The 19,540-nt window shown below is 39.8% G+C and overlaps 1 protein-coding gene and 1 non-coding gene across 10 annotated transcripts in view; both read left to right on the top strand.

Annotated features, from left to right (window-relative positions):
* The window catches only part of TMEM108 (transmembrane protein 108), a 387,164-nt gene that overhangs the window by 169,514 nt on the left and 198,110 nt on the right, over positions 1 to 19,540 (top strand). The gene's annotated exons all lie outside the window — the stretch shown is intronic.
* On the top strand, positions 8,813 to 8,916 carry LOC118531276 (U6 spliceosomal RNA). Its single transcript, XR_004915088.1, has one exon. It is a non-coding gene; the product is annotated as a U6 spliceosomal RNA (small nuclear RNA).

Genomic DNA, 19,540 nt, shown 5'->3' with positions numbered 1-19,540 from the left:
CATAGAAAAACTGATGGAGCTTCCCCAGGATAGATCCAATCAGTTGCCAACACCTTGCTGTCACTGCTAACCTGGCCATGCCTTCAAATCTCTGTTGACCTTGAGGACTTGTTGGACTACTCTTTGCAAGTCACTCAGCCCAGCCATCCTGCCCACTTTTTTTTTTTTTTTTTTTAAAGATTTTATTTATTTATTTGACAGACAGAGACACAGCGAGAGAGGGAACACAAGCAGGGGGAGTGGGAAAGGGAGAAGCAGGCTTCTGCCAAGCAGGGAGCCCGATGCGGGGCTCGATCCCAGGACTCTGGGATCATGACCTGAGCCGAAGGCAGACGCTTAACGACTGAGCCACCCAGGCGCCCCTTTCCTGCCCACTTTTAAGTGTCTGGGTCAGCCATGCCAAACCCTAGTCTTTGTGTAATTTCATATACCCCTGTGGGGGACTGTTTGAAGATTTAATGAACTATATGCATGCAAAGGATTGGTATTTGACATTAAGTCTACTTACTATCACCTGAGCCCCTATAAATGGCCTCCTAACTGACCTTCCTGCTTTCACCCTGTCCCCCTGTAAGCTATTTTTCTTTAAGATTTATTTATTCTAGAGAGAGAGAGCAAGAGAGAGCCCATGAGTGGGGGAGGGGGAGAGAGGGAGAGAGGGAGAGAAGCAGACTCCCCACTAGGCAAGGAGCCCAATGTGGAGCTAGATCTCAGGATGCTGAGATATGACCTGAGCCGAAATCAAGAGTTGGATGCTCAATGGACTGAGCCACCCAGGTGCCCCCTGAAAGCTATTTTCTCTATCAAAGCCAATATGATCTTTTAAAAATGAATATTATATCTTACCACTTCCTTGCTTAAATCCTCCAGTGACTTCTGAATTTTGTCACGCTGAATAAAACCCGAGCTCCTCACCCATGCCTGTGTAGCCCTGCATGATATGGCCCCTGCAGCCCTGCATGATATGGCCCCTGCCTCCATCTTGAATGTCATTTTGTAGAGTTTTGCCCTTTCCATTCAACTGCACAGATCTTTTTTTTTTTTTTAACACGTCCAAGTACCTGCTGACATCGGCACTTGTGTACAAGCTATTTCTGCTTCCTGGAATGCTCATCCACTGATCCTCACATGATAGCTTCTTCACACCATCAGATTCCTGCTGAACATCCTCAAAGAGGCATTCTCTAATTCTTCATTCTAAAGTAGCTACCTATCACTCCTCGTGTCTCATTTGTTTATTTATTTTCTCTCTACTCACATTAGAAAATAGCTTCATGAAGTCACAGAGACCTTTCATGGCCTATTTTTTTTTTTTTTTTTTGGTTGTTTCCCCCATGCCTGCAATGATACCTAGAACACAGTAGGTGTTCAGTTAATATTTATTGAATAAATGAATGACACATGGTGTTTAGTAAATGTTAGCTATTATATTAGAGAAAAAAAAAAGTGAGACCTTAATATAACTGGAGTTCCATTTGGTCCTGATTATATGCAGTGACATATTCAGAGAAACACCTGTTCAGAAAAATAGGACTGAAAGCAACAAAAATCTTTACTCCCACAAGAAAATATCAAAGGTGGGGGGGGGTATATTTTTCACCTATTTCAATACTTGGTAAAATCCTGTCTTGCCATCTCTGTTGCTCACAGTACTCAACACTCATGGCAGCTACCCCACCAATATTATCTTCCTGTCTCCCTGCCAACTCCCAACCAAAGAACTATCCTCAAACAACTGTAACCTGGCTGAGAGCCTCCAGGTGCTGGACCCATTTTCTAAATCAGCATAACAAAAAGCCTGGAGTAAAGCAGGCACACTTGGAACCTGGTGGTGTGGGTGGTAGAGGTAAGACTGGGCATATTCTTCAGTTAACAATTTTGTACCTGCTACTCATATGGCAAAAAGGGGGAAACTGTATAAAGATTTTAATGAATTCTAAACTAAATGATATTTAAGAAAGACTATGAAATAGCTCTACTTAGGGAGCACTGAAACCCACAAACTTTTTATTCGGAGCCAAATTCACAAAAGGTAAGTCTCTTCATTTTTAGTATCCTGCTACAAAGCTTTGGACCCAGGGTAGGAGGAGATGTCTATTATCACAAAGTTCCTCTTCACTTAGAACCTTATGGACTCTGATTAGATGATGTTGTTAACTTGCTTTATTATTTTGTTTTTTAACTATTGTGGATTAGAAACCAAACGTTAAAAGGGAAGGGGAACTGTTACAGGCAGGAAAAGAACTTGGTATCAGACAGCTTGATATAAGCAGACCAAGATGAAAAAATGGTCTTACTATATAGTCGTAACAGTGACTCTGATTCCCATAGTAGGGGTCAGTCATATTTTGTTCCTGACTTTTTTCTCCAGTGGTGGGTTCTGACTTGAAGAGCCATCAGTGCTCTCTGTTAGGCTCACTTAGGTCCAGCACACATTTGTAAGACAGACCCTTAGGATCATAAGGTGTGGTCTGAAGGAAGTAGGGCTTTACTCTGCAAAATTGCCAGGTCTGCCCAAGCAGCTTTCCTGAGCTCTTGGCTTCATTAGCACAGTGCTCCAACGAGCTGACCTCAACTGACTCATCAGGTTATAAGAGAAGTTGGGAATAGAAATTAGTTCCCTGGGGGATCCTGGCTGTATAATAGCTATCATTTGTATGCAGTTAAATGATTTGCAGAGTAGCACAGCTCAGAGCTCCCAGCTGCATTTTGTCTATTTCTGGAAGCGTATGAAACAGTTGGCTGGGAATGTGGTTCCAAAAGGTAATGTGAGCATTATAGTAACATCTGGGGCTGGGTTTTTCTACCACCTCATCTGACCAAAATCTAGATTTTGGTCAGAAGTCCATTCTGCATCCAAGGAACTTGGATTTAATGGCTATTGCCTGCTTTCCAATGCTTGTCTATCAGTTCTCCTGTTGCTACCTGCCACAGTCTTGACTCTCTCAGCTGCCATCTCCCCAGAGAGTGCCAAGAGACATAAATATTCATGAGGGAAAGAGAGATTCAGAAGGCTGAGGTCAGGGGAACCCTGTTTCTGAAATGGGCTACTGGCTTCTTGTCTTGCTTTCCTTTCCCTCCCGCCCATCCTCTTAGAGCAAATTGTCATATAAAGTGGCTGTTATCTATCTCCTCCCTCCAGTAGGGAAATGGCAGTGTGGTAGGCAAGAGCCAGGAGAGGTGTGGGAATCACACATGATCCCCTGGGATGGCACAGTGTTTCTCAATCCAACTTATATCAATGATGGCTGAATTGTCCCCAAATTCCACATATGCTCCAGGAATCAAAGAGGGTAGGATAAGAAGAGCAGAGAATTATAGGTGGTAATGGCTGTCATGGTCAACAGTGGAGGGATGGGGGGAGGAGAGGCTGTTGCTATTTGCCCTAGCCAGGCCATCAGCAACTCTGCTCTAGGGACATTTAGGAGCTTACACTGCTGCTTCCTCTGATCCCCCAAAATCTTTCTGCACCAGAAACCAGATTAAAAGGAATGACTGTTGCAGCCTAGAAGACTTTGAGAGAGGAAGCATACTTCAGCCCTTTGCCTCCCTAAAGAGTGGGAGGGCAATGCTCAGTGGCCTGGATCTAAAGGTCTGGAGAATTTTGACACCGGATAGGCCATCCTCCTCTACTCTCACCTTTCGCTTCCCTCTGAGTCCCATCAGCACTGGCTGCCAGGTTTCCAAAGCTCAGGCTGCTGGCAAAGGCCCCAGTCTGTCCCACACCAGGTGCTTGTTCTCTGACAGCTATGTGTTTCAGCCTCAAGTTTCTGATTTTCAGTTTTGTCACTATTCTAAGCAAGGATTTTGCTTGTTACTAGTCACTCTTACCTAGGTTTCATCTGTGACTTCCAATTAGAGATGCTTAGTTTGATTAACTATCTCTTTATAGTGCCCCTTTCCCTTTCCCTGCATTCGAGTTCGTCTCTTAAATCACATTAATTTATAGAACAGCCATCAAAACCATCTTTATATGCCTGCCTTTGCATGAACTATATTTAGGGCCTTTTACCACTATGTGGCAAGAATAATTTTATTAATCTCAGCAGACAAGACCAAGTGTCAAGTCATAGCAAGGGCGATGGGAGCAAGGATTTCTCCCTGATTTGACCTAACACCATGAAGAGTTTCTTGGCTCCTTTAAAGCCTAGTTCTCCAGGTAATGGAATACACCAGTGATTTAACACAATCCTTAACCCAGCCAGTCTCATGAGCCATGTATGGAAAGCCTGATACCTTGAACAACTGGCAGGTCCCTGAACAGTGAAGACCCAGTAACCTGTGAGAATGAAGAGCTTTGTGTTGGAGCTTAAGAGGCCAGAAGGAGGCAGTGTGATATAATAGAAGAAATGCTGAACTTGTGAGAGTCCTGGATTTGGGAGCATCCTTACTCTGCCAACTTACTGGCCACATGATGTAGTCAATACCTTTAACCTGATATTCTTCGGGTGTTAATGACTGCTGTGTATCAGGCACCATGCTTGGCATTGCTGATACAGTTGGGAATGTGACAAGGTTTTGCAGCTAAGTGTGACAACCATGGATATATTAGGGGGTTCTTATGAGAGTCATTTCTTTCATTAACTTTAATTGTTCACAATATAAGTATTATTTCTATGAAAAATAACATTAATAACAAATATGCAGATCTTCACAGCAGGTTTAGGTCCTGATAAGCCCATCATAAGTTGAAAATACTATATGTTGAAAATGCATTTAATACACCTAAGCTACCAAACATCATAGCTTAGCCTAGCCTACCTTAAACATGCTCAAAGCACATAGCCTATAGTTGGACAAAATTATCTATCATAAAGCTTATTTCATAATAAAGTATTGACTATCTCATGTAATTTATCGAATACTGTACTGAAAGTGAAAAACAGAATGATTTTATGGGTACAGAATGGTTGTAAGTGCATTAGTTGTTTATCCTAGTGATTGCATGGCTGTCTGGAAGCTGCAGCTCACTGTCCAGCATCACAAGAGTACAGTATAGCATACTGTTAGTCTGGGAAAAGATCAAAATTCAAAATTTGAAGTATGATTTCTACTAAATGTGTATCACTTTCATACCATTATAAAATAGAAAAATCCTGAGTTGAACCCTCCTAAGTCAGGGACCATCTGTATTTTAAAATCTACTTGGGAGATGGTCAATGTATCTAGCCAGGGTACCATATTGAAGAAAAGTACAGAGCAATATAGATGGGGAATGCACAGTTATCCTGTGGGAAAAGATTTTTTATGTATTTATACTCACAAATAGCAAAATGTAAAAATATTACTGCCATTGATATGAGGGATATAAGGTGCTTAATAAGAATAAATTTCATGAAACTCACTTGTTTCCTTTAAAAGCCATTTTTCTGTGGGGATGCGTTGAGGACGATCTTTAGATCACCCTTCCATGGAGATGAAGGGACTTTGTGAGAGCTTCTTTGCTCATTTGGAGCCCAAGACACAGCCCTTGGGATCCTCCTGAGAGAATAAATACTAAAGGTAAATTAGGTCTGGGCACTCTTAAATGCAGTACACATTGGATGAATCAAAGTAACTGAGAAGAGCATTGTAAAATGATTAACTCTAAAAAGAGTTTACAAATCAATAAAAAGACATTGTCTCATTAAAAACTTCATGATGTATTGGTAAGTGAAAAAAAGACTTAACTTTCTTGTATATATAATCTTACTTTTTGGAAAAGAAGTATTTGCAGCTGTATAGAGAACATTAACTGTGGTTATCATTGGATGATATGGTTCTGGGCTTATCTTTAGACTTCTTTGTATATTTCTGCAGTAAGCTTGTACTTCTTTTAGCCCCATAAAAAGTGATTACAAACAAAATCCTAAAATATTATCTTTGCAGGAAAGGGACTTTGTGCTGTTGATTATTTTATCCCAGTGTTTAAAATATATGTTAGAATCACCTGAGAGAGAGCCTGTAGAAATACAGCTTTCTGAATCTCACCCCTGGAGATGCTGGCTCAGTTGGACTGGTAGGAGGCAAGGCTGCCAAGGGAAGTGGAAGCAGATTCTAGACTAAGTCACACTAAAGAGTATCAGAACCATCATTTCCTATATAAACTCCGGGTTCATTGTAGCACAGGGCAAAATCAGTATTCCAATTGAAAATTATCAATTTCCCTCTGTCTGGGTTTCAGTAGTTGTTCTACCTGGCAAGGATGTATGTAGTTCAGTTTCCCCTAAGATGCCTTTTAGGCTCCTGGGACTTGGAAAAGACAATTATCTACTAAATACCAGATGGCTGTGTAGATTAGCCCCAGTGAGTAAAAACACAGTGATTTGAACAAAAGACATGATTAGCTGATTGAATAACCACAGGCCATCTCAGTGCAGGTGTAGTAGAAACAAGGGCGGGGTCAGATATTACACTTCTGTTTTCTTGGGTTCCTTAACAATGCATTCATTATTTCAATACTCCTCTGATGTTAACAGTAGAGAGACATGGAGAGAGGGCTAACTTATATACAATAGCATTCATACTTTTTATTAAAATAACATTTTCCTTAAAATTTCATGAAAAGAGATAATGTTATTTCTCCATCTATTGTAGAGAATAGTAGTGTGTGCTTCCTGGGAGATATCTTTAAGAATTCCAAACTAAGCATTTGGCTCCATTTATGACTACGATAGAAAAACTAATATTCACACTGTCCACCTATGCATACACAGAACTATGTTGTATAAAAGGCAGGGCTACCCAAATGCATTAGACTACCATTCCATTTCTGCTTAGTTAAAAAAAACAAATTGAAAGATTCTAAGATGCTGCCTGTTGAAAACCCTGCTATAGACTCCAGGATTTCCCAGCTCTCAATTAACTAAGGTATAAATGGGGAGAGGAAAGATCACAGATCATTTAAAATATTGTTAAACCAAAACTAGTCAAAATGTAGTACCAAAATTTTAATTGTAAACATACTAAATTTAAAATGTATCCAATATTCAGATACACATTAACATTCTAAATTGTCGTAAATAATTTAGATATTGTTGGTATTGTTGGTATGCGTGCAGCTAAATATCATTTTACTTCCTCAATAAAGAAATGGTCAAAATATTAAAATCAGAGTTTTTAAAAGATCAAAGTCTGGTTTTTTTTGTGGAGAAAGAGAAATACCCCCAAAACATGATAGACATATCTGTTCATTAATATGTATTTCCAATTATAGACACGTTCTAAAATATAGTTATTTGTGCAGAATTGTGGGGATTGTGTTTTTGGACAAATTCATTATCTATGCATACCTTTTGGGTATGGTTAATCTTCATACTGATTTGTCCACTTGTAGATAATCAACAGTTAAACCTCATGTCACCTTGGCCCATGTTCCTATCATTTAGGTAAGTGAGAGAAGATGAGGCAACTAAAAGCAGTGGGTGTTATTAGCAAGAGACAGCTCTGTGAGGTGAACTGGTCATCAGTTGATTCTTTTTCATTATTTCACATACTCATTTGTAAGCCTGAGGTCATTGATTCAAGCTTTCTCCTGACATCTAGATAACTCACCATCAGATAGATGGTGATGGTGGTAGCTGACTTTCCATTAATCTATGCCTCCACTATTGTCATTTGTCCACACTTGCTAGATACATGAAAGAAGTTAGCAAAGCTGTAGGATAAATAGGTAAATGGAATATGCTCTCAGAGAGTAACAGTTTTACTTGAGGATGTTGAGGGCAAAATAATATAAACAAGTTTTATTGATGATAAATTTAAAAATTATTTTATATTAAAGTGATATATACATATTACAGAATATAAAACAATGTGCATGCTTTTTAAAGATTAAACAGGAGACTTCAAGGAAATTTCCTGATTAGCCACTTCCCACTATACTCAAGACTCCAGAATGTGAGATTAAGGAGGTGGTGGGGTGGTATATATTAGTTCAGTCTCCTTTTCTATTAGGTGTTATTCTGGGAAAAGATTGAGAAGCACTGCAAGGAGACATGAAGAAAAATAGCATAAAATTTGGTTAAATAGATGCCCATTTAGTTACAGTTAGATGGGACTCCACTGAGTTACACTTTTTCTGAAAAAGCCTAACTCTTAAATGAGCCAAGCATAAATCACTAATTATCCTGTTTATGAGGACTCGAGATTTAGAAAATAGTTTAAAGAAATACAAATGGCTAGATTATAACAATTTCCTGATAGACAATGATTACTTTCCTCATTTACTTACTTTAATGTCTCATTTACCACTTTGGTGTCAAAAGTTCCCATGACTTAGGCATACCTGCCATCTTGCTGCTAAAGATTCGCTACAGACTTTGATGATGATGATGATGATGATGATGATGGTGATGATAATGATAGTCAAGACCTACATAGTGTTTATTGTATACCAGGTGCTGCTCTAAGTGCTTTGCATTTAACCCTCACAACAACCCTATGAGATAAAATTATTCCCATTTTTTCCATTTTACAGATAAGGAAACTGAGGCACAGAGAGTTCAGTCATTTTCCCAAGGACATGTTGCCTAGGGATGGTAGAACCAAGATTAGACCCTGGGCAATCTGGTTCCAGAGTCCTGCTTTTAAACATCAGTTTTCCTGCTTCTCATCACATTTAGTGATTAGTGTTTACAAGGCTAGAATTCATGAAGTTGTTGAAAGTGATGTTGGAGAACGGCTTGTGTCACATGAACAACATTGACAAATGAGGATCTGGTCGAATTAGAAAATCAGGACACAGTAGGTGCTTCCAGAGAGAATCATTTGGCTAACAAAGGAAATAAAATGAAGCCCTGAAATAGATTTTTTAAAAATTACTTTCATTATGGTGCTCGCTTCAGCACATACACTAAAATTGGAATGATACAAAGAGGATTAGCATGCCCTCTGCGAGAGGATGATACACAAATTCATAAAATTACTTTCATTATGACTGTGCTATGAACATCCTGTATGAAGTAAAGGATGTATGGTAGATATATTGGGCAATTCTGTTGGGAAACACATATATACACACTCCAAAAAGCACTCCATTTATTCTTTATTCAAAGAATTAGTGACCGTTTTCCAGTTGTTTTCAGATAAAGACAATCTGTATTAAGGGTGTGCTTGAAAGTTAACTTCAGTCTAGTTATTGACATAGGAAGCTAGATAACCATAGGAAATTGATGGTGTCAAGTGTCAGTAAAGGTAGAGAGGAGTCTCATCTGTGATCAGTTGTCCTATCCCAGAAAAGAAGAGCCTGAGTTGGGACACCTGGGTGGCTCAATCGGTTAAGCGTCTGCCTTCAGCTCAGGTCATGATCCCAGGGTCCTGGGATCAAGCCCCACATCGGGCTCCCTGCTTAGCGGGGAGCCTGCTTCTCCCTCTGCCTGCTGCTTCCCCTCCTTGTGCATGTGCTCGCTCTCTCTCTCTCTCACTGACAAATAAATAAAATCTTAAAAAACAAAAAACAAAAAAAAAAGAAGAGCCTGAGTGGCCTTATCTATGTCTTGTCACTCCAGATTTCTTTATTTTTCTTAATCATAAGAAAAGAGAAAACCACTCAGGGGCTACATTACTCCTTATGATTGTTCTGACCTAGAAAACCGTGTGTGTGTGTGTGTGTGTGTGTGTGTGTGTGTGTGTGTGTGTGTTTAATTTCACTCTAGTTGACAGCTTCCTTCCTTAGGTCTGTGCTTTTTGAGGGCAAAATCTGCTTTCTTTTTAAATACCAAATGCTTAGGGTCACTTCATCACTAAAGTTGCCCTTCCCACAGCTTAGAGATTATCTTCTTATGAAAGACCCCATTGCAAAAAGAGAAACATTTTTAGGAACATTTAAGTGGAACGTATAAAAGGTTTTCAAGGAGTAATTTTGCTACAAGACAATTAAGCTTTGAGCAGGCCAAATCCAGAAGCACGAACTTCAGGCAAACAGAGGAGGGGAGATTATTCATTATCACTATATTAGCCTTGGACTTTGATCATTGGAATAGAGATTTAACCAGCTAACCAACATAAAAGCAGTACTGAGTCCAGTCTTGGGAAGTTTTCTTATCAAGTAGTTTGACAATGACCAAAATTAAATTTTAGCTTTTATGCTTTGGGCCCTGAAAATAAGAAGATGGTTAACATTGAGATAGAATCTAAATATTCAGAAGTCTTTTTGCCCAGAGCATTTGAGTCAAAGATATTATAAGCCACAACAAACCTGTGGCAATAGCCTTTGTCTCTGAACCCCAAATCTTCTTTGCCTAGTACTCCACCTAGTAGATCCCATACTACCTAGGCAACCCAACTTTGGCTTGATGTGCCGTCAGGCTGCCATTTATCTGTCAAATGTGTCAAGGTCTAATAGTTTCTGCATGCATTTGACTGCCAGCTTTTCATTCCAATTTTAATGGAAGCAGAATCCTTCCTTCCCACTGTAGATCAGTTAACCAGACTGCATTGAGGGCAGGGAAGATAAACTTTTCCCTTCAGGACCAATCATCCTAAGCAGAATATAAAAGATTAAAATTTGCTTTTCTCCAGGAAAATTCATAGTTTTGAGTCTTCCCGGAGAGTTCTCTGATCTTAGATGTCACTGGGCTCTTCAAAAAGACCTTCTGGGGATCACCCTTTAGAGAGAAAGCCTGAGATTCCAGTGTAGATTTGTCAATGACCACATTTATGCATTAGCAAACCATGAGAAGGGAAAGCTAGGAATACCAGGGTCATTAGGTAGTGGCAAACTATTGTCATGTTGTGGGTTTTGGTTTTTTTTTTTTTAGAAGATTGATTTATTTTAGAGAGGGTGTGTGAGTGAGCAGGGGGAGAGGGGGAGAGAGAGAATCTGAAGCAGACTCTCCATTGAGCATGGAGCCCAGTGCGGGGCTCTATCTCACAACCCTGAGATCATGAAATCAACAGTCAGATGTTAAACCAACTGAGCTACCCAGGCATCCCTCATGTTGCAGTTTTTATGTCTGCTGGTTTGAAGGTTCACGGTAAGGCATTTTCTTCCCATGTTACAATAGTCTTGTAGCCTTAAACACTGCCTTAGGCATTTATTTCTGCTTCAGCCAGCAAACCATTCTTCCCTTATCCCAGGAGCATAGGGCCCAGCTAGAGGTATGCTGAATACAGCTGTCCTTTCAATGAAGCTTTCTGAAATCCAGGCATGGTACTCTTTGTGTAATAACACCCAGATGAAATATGTCTTGATAAGACAGTGTTTCTGTAGGGGGTGCACCTGACTCAGTTTTGTCCTTTCTTGAACCAGCATCTTCACTGTACTCTCCAGTCCAGACATCTTTATAGAAATAGCAGATGTTTATCTTTAGCTAGAAGTAGAGAAGCCTTTCTAATAACAACAAAAATGTTAGTTGGGAATGTTGGAACCCTCACTCTGGAATGAATAAGTAAGTAAATATATACATAAAACAAATGTATGTTTTCACAGATATTATACTAATACATCTTCCCCTCCTCCTCTTTAAGTCTTGTCTCATTGCAGCCCATCATTCTTTTTTTTTTAATTTTTTTATTGTTATGTTAATCCCCATACATTACATCATTAGTTTTAGATATAGTGTTCCATGATTCATTGTTTGTGCATAACACCCAGTGCTCCATGCAGAACGTGCCCTCCTCAATACCCATCACCAGGCTAACCCATCCTCCCACCCCCCTCCCCTCTAGAACCCTCAGTTTGTTTTTCAGAGTCCATCGTCTCTCATGGTTCGTCTACCCCTCCGATTTCCCCCCCTTCATTCTTCCCCTCCTGCTACATTCTTCTTCTTCTTCTTTTTTTCTTTCTTAACATATATTGCATTATTTGTTTCAGAGGTACAGATCTGAGATTCAACAGTCTTGCACAATTCACAGCGCTTACCAGAGCACATACCCTCCCCAGTGTCCATCACCCAGTCACCCCATCCCTCCCACCCCACCCCCCATTCCAGCAACCCTCAGTTTGTTTCCTGAGATTAAGAATTCCTCATATCAGTGAGGTCATATGATACATGTCTTTCTCTGTTTGACTTATTTCGCTCAGCATAATACCCTCCAGTTCCATCCACGTCGTTGCAAATGCAGCCCATCATTCTTAAGGCACAGTGGGCTTATGGCTTCAGCATAGGAGACTGGTAAGACAGTGGGCGTGAAAGCAGGCAATAAGGAGTGAGGAGGCCCATTAAATTATTTTATGTGCCCCGTAGGTATAGAGAAAACAAACCTAGAGGGCCCAGCTCATGAGGTTCTTCTATAGTGTGGAGACTGGAATTAGGAAGAAGGAAAAGATGATATGAGAAACAAAAGAAATGTCTGCCTCTGTCCTGGCTAGGGTAAAGATGGGAGAAAGGAAAATAAAAAGAGGGAGGGAGACAGAAATGTGTGCAAGAGGGGCATCTCCACAGTTGTTCTACACTTTGGTGTTGGGAGACTGAAGACTTCAGAGAAGTGCTGCAGACTCAGGGTTCTGTCTCTGTGAAGGAGCACTGTGCGCTACAAACCCATATACAAACCCACTGTGCTCTATAAACCCAAAGCTCAATTATCATGCAGCATGGTTGCTGACATGAGAAGCAGAAACATCACAGCAGATGTTGGGGTGGACCATTGGGCAGGGGGCAGAATGGTACAGGAGCACACTCTGGGGTCTGTAGCAAGCCAGAGCTGAGAGAAAACTGAACAACAAAGGGGCATTGGCAAGACCTACCTGGGAGCATTGCTGAAGGTAAAAGAAGGGGCCAGCCTGGTACTTTAGCATCAGAGGCCAGAAAGACACATGGTGACAGGAAAACTAGAAGCATCACTGCAGATCAGTGGGTGCCAGGCAATGCATTTGAAAAGGCTGGCACAACGCCTGATGAGTACTCCCAACCCCCATCGGATGCTGGAGAGGGCTGGGTGCCATTATAGGAGGAGGGGAAGCTGTCAGGGAGTTTGAATATTTTCTAAAGGAGCTATTTAAATTATTGTATTGAACTAAAATGTAAACTGGATCGGAAATTTAGTCACAGTAAAGAGTGTTACATCAGATGTGATCAGAACTGATTTTTTTAAAAGTGGTTAAAACAGGGGCGCCTGGGTGGCTCAGTCGTTAAGCGTCTGCCTTCGGCTCAGGTCATGATCCCAGGGTCCTGGGATCGAGCCCCGCATGGGGCTCTCTGCTCAGCCGGAAGCCTGCTTCTCCCTCTCCCACTCCCCCTACTTATGTTCCGTCTCTTGCTGTGTCTCTCTCTGTCAAATAAATAAATAAAATCTTTTAAAAAAATAAAAAAAATTTAAAAAGTGGTTAAAACAGAATCATCAATAATTATATTTGTATATATCTTAAACATTTTAGTTTAATGTAAATGTACATTCATATAGCAGTCTTTTAATGTGGGGCCAAGACCTTTTCTTCGTATATTGTTCTTCCAGTTAGAGTTCTTATTTCTAGCATCAGTTACACCTATAATGCTTCATCTATAATTTTTTAAAAAGATTTTATTTATTTGAGAGAGAGTGTGAGCAAGAGAGAGAAAACTAGCAGGGGGAGCAGCAGAGGCAGAGGGAGAAGCAGGCTCCCCATGGAGCAGGGAGCTCAATGTGGGGCTCAATCCCAGGACCCCAGGATCATGACCCGAGCTGAAGACAGATGCTCAATTGAGTGAGCCACCCAGGCGCCCCTTCATCCACAATTTCTAATTGTATTTTCTTTACTAAGTCAATAATTCTTTAAGCCACTTGCAAAGAAATTTGAGTATAGAATCTTAGTTCTTTTATAGTTAAAATTTGTTTACAGTTGCCTTGATACCTGATTGAAAGCATTGTTAAAGGAAACCCACCTTAATTAAGTCTATTCAAAGCATTCAGTTTCGTTTTCATACGGACAGCCCTTTGTCTTCACATTTTTTTCCTATTTTGCAGTATGTTTAATTATATTATGTAACTAAAATAACACATAAGATGGACATAAACAGATTTGGGGACACAACTGACCCTTGAAAGCAGAAAGAAACCTGTTAACAGTGAGTTCTCAGTGCACCACAGGGAACTGGCAGTATGATGTGGAGAAGGAATGCAGGGTGCTGATTAATTTAGCCAGTTGGTTAAATGGAGATTGGTTAAGAGCAAATAATGTAACATTTTCTCTTTAACAGCAGATGAGGGCTCAAAAGGACGACCTAAGTAGTTATGGATAACATTTTAATTTTTAATTAAAAATTTTTTTTAAAAGATTTTATTTATTTATTCATGAGAGACAGAGAGAGAGAGAGAGGCAGAGAGAGAAGCAGGCTCCCCGCTGAGCAGGGAGTCCGATGCGGGACCCGATCCCAGAACCCTGGGATCGTGACCTGAGCCGAAGGCAGAAGCTTAACCATCTGAGCCACCCAGGCGCCCTTAATTAAAAATATTTTTAAATTACAGTTTTCCCTGCATATCCAAATTGCGTTCTCTGTGGATTAAACTTTGAAAGCCCACTTATACATTCTGTAATAAAGTAATCAAGCCATGAAAATATATGGCTAATTTGTACATGGATATTAAGTGGCACACTGATTTTTTTTTCCCGCTGGTACTTTTCTGTGATAGTCTCGATTGCATGTTGGTGAGTAAACCAATAAGGTTTTTATTTATTGTCTATAGAGTTTATCCTGGTTTTTGCTTATATACCTTTAGGAAGGTCTTTTAAAATATGATCTTCATTGCTGTATTTGTAAGGAAGTTTGCTTCCGGCCACATGTTGTCCAAAATTACAGCTGCCTTCTCTACCACTTAACCCAGGTTTGGCTTGGCTTTGTTGCTCTGGCTTTGTCTATCTTAATCTGTGTCCTCTTTCAGTGCAATGACCTCTTTGCTCTGACTATAGAATAAATAGGAGGGGATATTTTAAGGTGCTTTTGGTTGGAAAAGTAACTTTCTGATTGGGGGTCCCAGCCACCAGTGGTTGTTTCCCCCATTGAATGGACATATCGGTGCTTTCTACTGAACTCTTAAATTTTCTCTTTGCCGTTTACCCTACCTGCACTCTGCCTATCTCCAAAGGTGTTCATGTTTACCATTTTATGTTCAGTGCCAGGCAGGCTTCTTGTGTTCCATGCTCAGGCACTATCTGTCTATGCAATAGCCTAATCCCAATTCCCTGTGGCCACCTGAGCCTGAAGTGGAGCAGGTAGAAGAGAGCGTTGGGAAGCTCTTCCTTGACATTCTGCCCATGTGTATGTTCCCCTTCATTTGCAGAGCCAAAGATCCTACAGGCTAACTCCTGGCCATGGCACTGGGAGGCAGAACTGAGTATTTGTTGTTTTCTCCAGCTATAGGAAAATTTTCACCCCAGTAATAAGCAGCTGCCTCCACTATGTTTGGCAAATGAATTGAGGACCTTTTCAATCTGTCAGAGGATACAGATTCAAGAACAGGGTGACATCCTTTTCAGCTTGAAGGATCAAGAGTAATAACCCATTTTTTTGCTTTCATTTTGGTATTTTTGTCAGAGCCAAACACTGTTCACTTCATGAGGAACTATTCAGGGTTGCTTCAGTGTTGGCAACTATTTGTGATCCATTTGTAGCACATTTCTGAATCTTACTTCCAAAATATTGGAGGTAGGAGTTGTTTAGATTCCCCCAAACCATTTGAGTTGTTCCTACTGTTCTGTTCCTATTGTAAATACAGCTTGTAATTAATTCCTTACTGTCCTAGGTCTGAACCATGTCTGCAAAGCCATGTCACGTAAAATGATTTTAAAAGGCAGAGCATCAACCACTGTGCTGGGGTCAATTTTTAATACTCTGAAAAGGCTTAGAAATCAAAACCCAGTTTAAAACTTAGTCTTTCCTATTTGTGAATAGAAACAGAAATATCAGTTGAGAGCATATTGTGACAAATCTGTGGAAAATATGTCCTCCATTGATTTGTGCAGTTATCCCTGGAAAGAACATATAAGAAAGTTAGTCTTCCCAATCCAAGTTTCCTTTTGATAAAACCTTGGCAACAAGGTTGGCAAGTCTTAAAGAGTAATTTTCCTGGATGATGCAAACTTAGAGGATATGATATTTTAAATATATTCCTTCCAGACATCTGAGGGTTTAACATGCAAATTAGTATATAATTTCTCCTGTGTGTGTATGTGTTCATGTTCTGTCATATTGAATCATTTGGTCGTATCAGAGAACCAGACCTTGGGCGAGTCAGTTAACCTTTCTGGGCTGTCTTCTCACATTGTAATGTGAAGGAATTGCACTGTGTTTTATTCTAAACGTTCCTCAGTAAAAATGCTTCTTTATTCTAATGGGAAAGAATTTTGAGATCACATGCTTCTGTGTGCCCTGCATATGCAAATTACATAGACTAAAGTTTTATCTCTGAGAACCTGGGTTAATATAATGCACATGGGCTATTCTCTTAACTTCTGTTTTTTATTTATATATATATATGTAAAGTGAAAGGAGGGGTTAAAAAATCTTGTTTGACTAAATATTGGATCCATGCCAAACTTGATCTTCACCATCACCTACCATTACCTACCTTCAGTGTTGGAAATTCTGTAACAGAATGGTGTCACGTGAGCTACTGTAGGATTGAGGGGTAGGGAGAAGAACTTTGGGCCTGTGTCTCCTAGGGCTTGTCACCAACTCATTAACATAAGTAGTGTTCTTGAGGGTGGAACAGGACAACATGGCTCTCCCAGCAATTTCCTATCCACATTCAGGAGAGTGTTCTAGCTTACTTTAAGCTTTACATATATCAGGGCACCAATCTCTGGAAAAGGAAAAAGACAGGAACAAATAATTTTTAAAAAATCCTGATGGCTCATGTGCCACTTCTTCCTCAGAGCCATTAAAAGCTGTCTTTAGACTTAATTCTGTTTCTAATCTGCTAAAATGAGAACCATATCTAATCTTCACCTCCTTTCTCGATTCTCACACCCCATTAAGATTGAAGCTAGTTTGTCACATTGACACTGAGGAATGTTATTATTCAGAGCTGAATTAAAAAGGGAATTTATATAGAACAAAACCAATAAGCCAAGCAGACTTGACATTTAATTTTCTTGGAAACCTTTCTCATCGAACCAGGAAAGTCTGCATACTACACATTTGCAAAATGAAAAGTGGTATAGTAGGAGGATAATCTGCTCATATAAATGATGAGTAAATAATCTGAAAGAGATTAGATGTTTTCTCCTTGCCTTGTCCTCACCCTCTACCCTGAAATGACATTTATGAGTTCCAGCCTTTAGAAACAGTTTATTTTACTTCTTTTTTTCATAGACACGGAGTGTTTGGGGAAGTGGGGGGGGGGTAATTTTTATTTATGTTTTTGGGTATCAATTTCAAGTTTGCACTAACTGTTAAGAATATTGCTTCTTGGCCCTTAAACTCAGAGGATCAATAACCAAGAGTTACCTCAAAATCCTAATGTAAATTGTTTAAGATTAGTTCAAGACATTGTTTGGCTCTTTAAGGTAGGCTGAACATATAGAAGGAATCATATTTCAGGATCCATTTAGCATTCTGTTTTAGTCAGGGTAGGTAATGGTAGTTCTTTTAACAAAAAGTCAGAGTCTCAGTGGTTGACTTAATAAAAATTTATCACTTACATCCTGATTGAGTGTAGGTTAGCAGGACCTGAGGTGAGGGGTCCTGTTCTATGTGGTAATTTAGGGACCTAGAATTTCTCTATAATGTAAGTCTGCCATCTTCTCAGATTCAGCATCCCTTCACTGGATTCTCGGTATCTACTTGGCGGGGAAGTGAGAAAGAGAATATAAGGTCATGCAGAATAGAAATAAGTGGGTCTGTTTCCAGGCTATTGACTAGAACTCAATCACATGGTCTCACTTAACTCTAGGGGAGCTTTGGAAATACAGTTTAGCACTGCCATCTGCAAAAGGAAGAAATGAGTTTGGTGACACATAGTATTGACTCTGCCTTGGTTCCCTTTCTTCTTGCTACCCATACTTGTGCACACAGCCTTTGTCCTAGGTTGGTCTACCTGTGATGACACCAAGGCATTTAATTTGATTGATCTAGTGATTAGGCATCCATTTGATCCTTTTTTATTCAATTTGCTTTTCTCTGAAAGGAAATGATCTTTACACATAGAGGATGACTTTTCTACTGTCGGGGGTAAACATGTATAAATATAGACCCTGCTCAAATCACCCTGTTTTTAAAGTGGAATTCTACAGGGAGTGGATGCTGACTGTTTAATATATACACAGGAGAAGAGGAGATATCATCCATTCATCTATTATTTTAGGAAAGCTTTATTTTTTATTTTTTATTTTTTTTTAAAGATTTTATTTATTCATTTGAGACACAGAGATACAGAGAGAGAAGAGAGCATGAGCAGTGGGAGAGGCAGAGGGAGAGGGAGAAGCAGACTCCCTGCTGAGCCAGGAGCCCGATGTGGGACTCGATCCCAGGACCCTGGGATCATGACCTGAGCTGAAGGCAGACGCTTAACCATCTGAGCCACCCAGGCGCCCTTTAGGAAAGCTTTAAATGATTTTCTCTACCAAGCCATTCTTCTGTGTAGAAGAGAAAATTACAGAGCTTCAAGATGACCAAATGATCAAAAGAAAAAGCTGGAGATTTTAGTTTAAATGATAATAGAATAAAGTGACATCATGATGATAGTAACAGATTACTTGACACAAATTTGAGACATGGTGTTCAAGAGAGATTCATTTATGCCCCTTAACCTTATTCCAAAATTCAGAGTCTAAGGAATTCCAAACTCAGGTTGGTTCTTAAGAAACAATTCAGACATATGAAGGACTTTTTAGATAAGGCCAAAGAAAGTAAATTATTGACAGGGAACTGATAGGAATCAAAGATTGGCCTGTATAGTCCAACTTTTAGTGAATTCTTCAGCAGAGCATGGTGAAAGCATAGATTGGCATTTTGTTAGGCATGCTGGTCTTTCACAAGGGAGATTTCTACCCATAGATATTTAGGGCCCCATCAAATACAGTTCTCTGTTCTTTTGCTTAAAATTCCATCCCCAAGAGGGGTGTGGAAAATGAAGTACTACTTTCTTATTGATTATAGTACTGGTTTTATCTGCCAACAGAAGGCCAGCACAGCAAGAAAAATCCCATTCCCATGGCAACAGAGAATCTCCACTTTTAACTTGTTATCATGTGAAGAAGAAACTATTTTTTTCTCTCACTTTAAAGATTGCAATTTGGGAATATGGGAATGACCTTTAGCAACAGGGTGTTGTTAGAGCATCTGGGCCAAAGGGCTAATGTCCAGGGTGAAGGCCTTTAGGACTTTTAATATGTCAGCCCTGATTTTATTTACATCAGGGCAAGAAGCAAAACTTAAACCATTAGAGACATCATTTTCTTACTCAGGAAAAGTGACCTTTTATTCTGGAGGTATTTCAAGGGTAGAAGAATATGACATTTCGTTTGTTGAATTTCCCTGAATATTACCACTCAAAAATGGGGGGAGAGAGGAGCCAATTAAATCTTTATTGGATGTTACTATGTTCTTTTCCTGATAATTTCTCCTTCTGTTTTCATTAAGCCTTTTAAGACAGTGGAGCCAGTCCTATACGAGACATCTGATCACCCTAGTTCTAGAAAACT

Source organism: Halichoerus grypus, chromosome 1 (assembly GCF_964656455.1).
Source record: "Halichoerus grypus chromosome 1, mHalGry1.hap1.1, whole genome shotgun sequence".
Lineage (NCBI taxonomy): Eukaryota > Metazoa > Chordata > Mammalia > Carnivora > Phocidae > Halichoerus > Halichoerus grypus.
The sequence above is the reverse complement of the archived record's forward strand: the minus strand, read 5'-3'. Positions and strand labels throughout refer to the sequence as shown.